At 34.2% G+C, this 7529-nt stretch overlaps 1 pseudogene; it reads left to right on the top strand.

Moving 5' to 3' along the window:
* The first annotated feature begins 5573 nt into the window (after positions 1-5573).
* Positions 5574-7529, top strand: part of LOC107465787 (actin-related protein 6-like) — a 7846-nt pseudogene continuing 5890 nt past the window's right edge.

Here is a 7529-nt window from a genome sequence, read left to right as displayed (position 1 = left end):
TCTTAGTTTACTCATTTTCTATAAACCTAGGTTACTAGTTTAGTATTTAAACAACTTTTAGTGATTTATTTTGTACCTCATGACATTTTTAGATCTGAACTTTGTACTCTTTGACGGCATGAGTCTCTAAACTCCATTGTTAGGGGTGAGGAGCTCTGCTGTGTCTCGATGAGTTAATGTAATTATTTCTATTTTTTATTCAAACACGCTTGTTTCTATCTAAGATATTCATTCGCACTTTAATATGATGAATGTGATGATCCGTGACACTCATCACCATTATGAACCTATGAACGCGTGCCTGACAACCACCTTCGTTCTACATTAGATTGAATGAGTATCTCTTGGATTCCTTAATCAGAGTCTTCGTGGTATAAGCTAGAATCCATTGGCAGCATTCTTGAGAATCCAGAAAGTCTAAACCTTGTCTGTGGTATTCCGAGTAGGATTCAGGGATTGAATGACTATGATGAGCTTCAAACTCACAAGGGTTGGGCGTAGTGACAGACGTAAAAGGATCAATGGATCCTATTCCAGCATGAGTGAGAACCGACAAATGATTAGCCGTGCAGTGACAGCGCACCTGGACCATTTTCACTGAGAGGACGAATGGTAGCCATTGACAACGGTGATCCACCAACACACAGCTTACCATAGGAAGAACCCTGCGTGCGTGAAGAAGAAGACAGGGGGAAAGCAGAGATTCAGAAGACAAAGCATCTCCAAAACTCCAATATATTCTCCATTACTGCATAACAAGTATTATTTAATCCATGCTTTTTATTTACTACCAATCAAAACTGAGAATTATTATTATCCTGACTAAGAGTTACAAGATAACCATAGCTGCTTCAAGCCAACAATCTCCGTAGGATTCGAGCCTTACTCACGTAAGGTATTACTTGGATGACCCAGTGCACTTGCTGGTTAGTGGTACGAGTTATGAAAAGTGTGATTTACAATTTTGTGCACCAGAGGTTACGTAAGCGGTGGCGATGGGATCGCATGGAGGTTAGGTTGGCGAAGGCTGTGGGATACAGCGGTGTGATTAGTATTAGTTAGAATCCCCCTAAGTTTAGATAACCTTGTTTATGGTTTATGGTTTAAGTTCTTTATTTATTTATGGTTATTATAAGCTTGAATATCCGTATGCGATGTGAAGTTCTAGGATTGCATTCGGCGTCCCGGGGCCTTACATCTTACATATTGGGCACTGTTACTATACTGAGAACCTCCAGTTCTCATTCCAATACTTTGTTGTTGTTTTTCAAATGTAGGTCATAATTCACCTCGGTGAAATTGCGAACATAGTGACAAAGCGGAGTATGGTTCTTTTCTTATATATTTCTGCTTTACTTTTGTCGTAGTATTCTCTCACCTTTTGTATATTTAACTTTATGGCCTTAGAGGCTTACTTGAGAGATAAGTTGTATAAGCTGTTTTAACTTCAAAATTTTGTATTTCTCTGTTTGTAACTAGTCGGCTTAAACTCCGCAAGCTGCGGCTAGTTCCTTATGATTATTATACTTTTATATCTATATATGTTCAATTCTCTTGTATCTATACTTTGTGCCTTGTGCGTTAGCTTCGTGTGAACGTTTCACGCTTTTATAATTTTATTTTTGAGCTTAATCCTTCATCGGGCTTCTAGCATATATTATTTCCTTCTATATAAATATGTATAAGCCTTAGAATTGTCGTAACCTTTGATTAACCTTTGCCTTACGATTAGAGGTAAGGCTTAGGGTAATTAGGGTGTTACACAGACGACGTGATGGTGGTGACGAGCTGGAACACGAACGGCAGTGGCTTTGGCGGCGGTCTTCCTCTCTAACCGGCGCTCCCTTTCTCTTTCTTGGATCTCCTCTCTTCTTAGTCAGCAGTGGCTGCGAGTCACCACGGACGGTGATGCGGCACAACAGCAAGGAGTTGGCACGGTGGCAGGACGCGGCTGGCCGGCGAGCTCCTCCTTCCCTTCTTCCCTTCTTCTCTGCGGTTCCCTCTCTTTTCTCCCCTTTATGTTTCTTTTTCTTTCTTTCTTGCTTTCTTTCAGCCGTTGGGTAAGGGGTAAAGGTGGCTAGGGTTTGGGTTGGTGAGTGTGTGTGAGAGAGTGTTGTGTTGTGGTAGGGTTAAGGTTTCAATTTGAGAATTTTAGGTTTAATTAGAGTAGGGTAATTTTAATAAAATTGGGCTATAGAGTATAAATTTTGAAATCTAATTAAATCTCTAAAAATTACTTTAAAATATTATTTATTGTATCAAAATACTAATTTGACTCTCAATCAAATACTCTAATTGAAAATATAAGATAATATAATTAATTTTATTGAGTTAATAGTCAAAATCGTCCCTAAAAGATATCCCGATCTCCATTTCGGTCCTCGAAAGACAAAATTAATCGAAAACATCCTCGAAAGATACATGACTTGGTCACGTTAGTCCTTCCGTCAGTTGGATAATGACTTGTCATGTTAAGTGGCACGTGGCATGATGACGTGGCATGATTGGTTGATGTGTCAAATAAGTGACACCTGGCACGCCACGTGTCACTTGACATGTAAAAAAGTTATTTATAATCAAAATAGTCCTTGAAAGTTCAGACGTAAGTCATTTTCATCCCTGAATGACTTACGTCTAAACTTTCAAGGACTATTTTGATTATAAATAACTTTTTTACATGTCAAGTGACACGTGGCATTAACCCACCATGTCATCATCCAACTGACGGAAGGACTAACATGACCAGGTCGTGTATCTTTCGAGGACGATTTCGATTAATTTTGTCCTTCGAGGACCAAAATGGAGATCGGGATATCTTTCAGGGACAATTTTTACTATTAACTCTAATTTTATTTATTCCCAAAACATAAGTTTTAAATTATAAATTAAATGTTAATTATTTAGCCAAGATCGTATAAAATTCTTATTATTTCATAACTAACAAATTTATAATTTAAATATAGAAAATAATTCAATAAATTGTGAAATCAGATATAATTAATAGCTGAACCTCGTTATTTTTGAATTTCTAAAACTTTAAATTATAAATAGAAAAATAATCCATAACTATAAAGTTTGGTTAAAAATCTGTAATTTATTTCAAATCCAATTAATCAAAACTGCCTTTAATTATTTTCAATAAAATAATTTTAGAAATTAAAACTGTAAATAAATATATGACTTAAAATTAGTTCAAAATAGGATTTTTCAAAAGTTTTGGGTCTTACAAAAGCTGACACGCAATGTACAATGTTGAATTCGACCGTAAATCTGACGGTACTCATCACATTTCTTATAATGCTTTTTAATTAATGAATAGAAGCTAAACATGCCTAAAACTTGGGCCTAAAAGTCCAAATGGCTAAAGGAACGAGGAGCGATAATATGGGAATGAAAAATTCTAAGGTGCTGATAGCAAAAGAAAGCATACCATAAGGTCCTTTAGTGTTGAAGTGGGATGGCGATGCGTAGATGAAACCGTAAGGCATAGGGGTCACATGTGATGCGTTGATGTGATGTACCTGTAATTTTCTCATTTTCCGTTGATCGTTTACGGAGCTTAATTAAGCAAAATTAAGATGGTGTGCAAATTCTTAAACTGCTAACACTGAGATATGAAGCTAAACAAGAAATATTGGGTCGAATTCTATATTTCCTAAACTTTGTAATAGGGTTATGGGAGGAGAAGTAAAAAAGAAAAGGTGGATAATCCATTTTCTTATAATTTTGTGCAAAATTTTGTTTATTACTTTCTTAAACCTTTCCAATTAATAGTTCTAAGTTATAAACTTCTATAAAATTTTTTAAATAGGTTGATTTTGAATAATAAAATAACTATATTTTTTAATAAAGAGAATGCTATGTGCTGAAACTTCTTTTTTTCAGTAGATACTGAAATGAGTTGGTTGTGTCGAGAGAGGGACGCATAGAGACAAAAACTCAATTAAATCAGCAATGGTAGGAACTCGTCCGAACTGATGGAGTGTGTTTAGGTCATGGAGTGGCATAATTAGTATGGATTAATTTGTTCTTAATTATGCTAACAATTGGGTTGAATTTTTTTTTTAGGGTTGGGCTCTTATTTTTTTCAAGTGATCTAAACTAAAAATGTGTATACTTGATCCAAGCAATTTTGGCACAAGACTTTTAAGGATAATAATAATAATAATAATAATAATAATAATAATAATAATAATAATAATAATAATAATTTTTGAATATTCAAAAATTAAAATATTAAAATTTAATTTTTCATGTTAATACTAAATTAAATTATATTCAAGAAATTAAAATATTATTATCTGATATGCTTTATTTTGTTTGTATAAAATATGCTATAGTAGTTAAAGTTAAATTATATTAAACAATTAAAAAGAAAAAATAATTTTTGTTAGTATTTTATAATTTGATGATTTTGATCTTTTATTTTTTTTATAAAACATTTGAAGAGCAGAGTAAATACAAAGTAATTAATGAATCATTAAAAATTTAAAAGAATAGTGAATTTATGAGAAAATAAAACTAAAAGAAATATATATTAAATTTAAAAATAAGGATAATTTATGTTAATAAATTTATTGGAAGCCAAAATTACATAGATGTGCTAAATAAAAATTGGTTATATGCATATCCTAAATAAATCTATATAAATTGAATCACAAATTTAATTTTTAGGAATTTACATATAAGTTAAATTAGGTTGATTTGATTTATTATGCACAAGATATACACAATAAATTAAATGCATACATAATAAATAAGTATGAATTAAAATAAAAAATTTATTATAATTAAATTTTTATTTTGATCATCCATTAACATTTTTTAATGTATTTATTAAAATGAAATTTATATTTAGGATTTATAATAATAATTTATATATTTATATGAATATACATTGTTAAAAACTTAATATTTAATTGTATGAATATAAAAAATGAAAAATAAAATATAAAAATTATTATTTATATTACAAATTTAAAAATATATATTTGGAATCAATTTTTTGTATAAACATTAAATATCTATATGTTAAAAATGATGTGTAAAATAATGGATAAAAAACTAAAAATAGGCATGATGACAAATTCTTTAGAGAAGAAGTGACAATAAATTTCATTTCATTTTTTTTGGCTCACTTCATAAAAAAAGGTGAGACACTCCTGGATGTGANTATTATTATTATTATTATTATTATTATCTTTAAAAAGTGTTGTGCCAAAATTATTTGGATAAAGTATACACATTTTCAATCCAGACTACTTGAAAAAAATAAGAGTCTAATCCCAATAAAAAAATCCAATCCAATTGTTAGCATAATTAAGAATAAATTAATCTATGTTAATTATCCCAATATTCTGAAAATTGGACCGAATTAATCGGTCGGACTGATTCAACTACAAACCAACAACATTAGCAATCCGATCAAGCATGTAAAACCGTCATTTAAAAAACCAATAAAAAATTGTTGAACCGGACAAGAATTGGCCGGTTAGACCAAAGCGGAACCCGCCCGGTTTACGCAAATCGTTTCTTTCTCCCTTTCCCCCTTTCTTTCTTTCATTAAGAAAGAAATCAAATAACACAACCCCAGCCAAAAAACCCTAGCACTGTAAGCCTACACCACCGCCGCAAGGAGTGGCATACTGCCGCGTCCGTCGCACTCAAAGTTCGCCATCCGTCCGTCTATCTAGCTTCCCTCGTGATCCAAGTCTTCAACCCATGCTAGCTGTCACCGATCGCGGCTGCTTCCTCGAGCTCGGCGTCCGTCGTCTTTGTCTGCTCAGCCACGCTTCCGTCGCCGTTTGTTTGCTGTTCACGTTCGCGTCTTCGTTCAGCTGCCGTCTTCGTTCGCGTTTTTCGCCGTTCACGTTCGCTCGGCGTTCACTGTTCACGTTCACTCGCCGTTCACCGTTCGAGTTCGCATTCGTGTTCGTCTGGAAGCCACGTTGCTCTGCTTCAAACACTGCGACCAATCCGCGCGCTCCACTTAGCCGTCGAACTGGTCTCTTTTGTCGCCGCCATGAGTTCCCTAAACCCGCCACCAGACAACACACTCACACAATACCAATACCCTGCTTCAAACTCTGCAACTTCTGATTTCTATTACAATAAGTAACTATTTGATTTGGTAGTGGTTTGGATTATTTCATAGACTGAATTGAAGCTACAATAGTTATGTTCTCTTCTCTATCAAATTGATATTAAGCTTTGAATTCTCTTATTTTGTTTTAATTTTACGGCACTGAACATGTTTGATGAAATGCTTGAACCATATTTCTGGTTGGTTTTATAATTTCTAGCTTCTAGAGACTTAGTAAGTTGATTGCATGTGAAATTAGAATAATTGGATCTTAGTAATTAGGAAATTTTAGCTGCACAAATAGCATCTTTGCAGAAAACATATTAGCATGATGATTCCACTTGCATTAGTGTTTTTCTGGTAAATTTTAACTGTTATTGTGAATTTGTTAATTTGCTAATTGTTCTTGTGATGTTGTTCTGTTCTTCTTCTGTTACTTTTAATTTTTTTGTTTTTGTTGTGATTTTCTGTTCTTGATTTAAGCTGTGATTGAAGGTTCCTTGGTTTTGGTATTCTTCACTTTCCTGTAAGCTTAACTTTTAATTCTTTGAGCATACACGGATCAAATCATTGTTTTCAGCAATGGTGATTTTTAGATTTTTTTTTTGGGTTGCTTTGTTTTAAATGTTCCTATTGTTGTTCAAGAGGGTGGGAGATCGGATCATCTCTATCAAACTTGTGGTGGAGGGAGGTGCTTTTCATGTGATTAGCGCCTATGCACCGCAAGTGGGTTCGGATGAACAACACAAGATAAGGTTTTGGGAGGATCTAAAGAGTTTGGTCCAAGACATACCTTCGGGAGATAAGTTTTTCTTAGGTTGAGATCTAAATGGCCATGTTGGAAGAGAAGTGATTGGGTATGGAAGTATTCACGGAGGCCATGGTTACAGGGTGATCAATGCTGAGGGTAAAACTATTTTGGACTTTTCCTCAACTTTTGATCTTCTCATCGCAAATACATGTTTTAAAAAGAGAGACGAACATCTTATAACCTATAAGAGTGGCATGACAAGCTCTCAAATCGACTTCTTCTTGTTGTGGAGAGTCGACAGGAAATTTTGCATTAACTGTAAAATTATCCCGGGAGAGAGTTTGACAACACAACATAGGGTGCTCGTCATGGATTTTCGCGTTGAGCAAAAGTTGAGGAAAAGACATCATACGAAGAACCCAAGGACGAGGTGGTGGCGGATGAAAGGTGAGGAACAAAGAAGCTTCCTAAGATGGGTAGGAGAAGAGGTAAGGTGGGATGGGAATGGAAGCGCGGAAGAGATGTGGAGGGAGATGGCAGAAGTTATTAGAAGAACAGCAAAAAAAAGTTTTGGTGAATCTAAAGGAATAGGACCAAGAGACAAGGAGTCCTGGTGGTGAAATGCGAGTATACAAGAAAAGATAAAGATAAAAAGAGAATGCTTTAAAGAGTGGTCTTTATGCCGCAATGCAGATA

The sequence above is a fragment of the Arachis duranensis genome, chromosome 9, assembly GCF_000817695.3.
Source record: "Arachis duranensis cultivar V14167 chromosome 9, aradu.V14167.gnm2.J7QH, whole genome shotgun sequence".
Classification (NCBI taxonomy): Eukaryota; Viridiplantae; Streptophyta; class Magnoliopsida; order Fabales; family Fabaceae; genus Arachis; species Arachis duranensis.
Note: the sequence above shows the minus strand (reverse complement) of the source record. Positions and strands in the feature narration are given on the sequence as shown.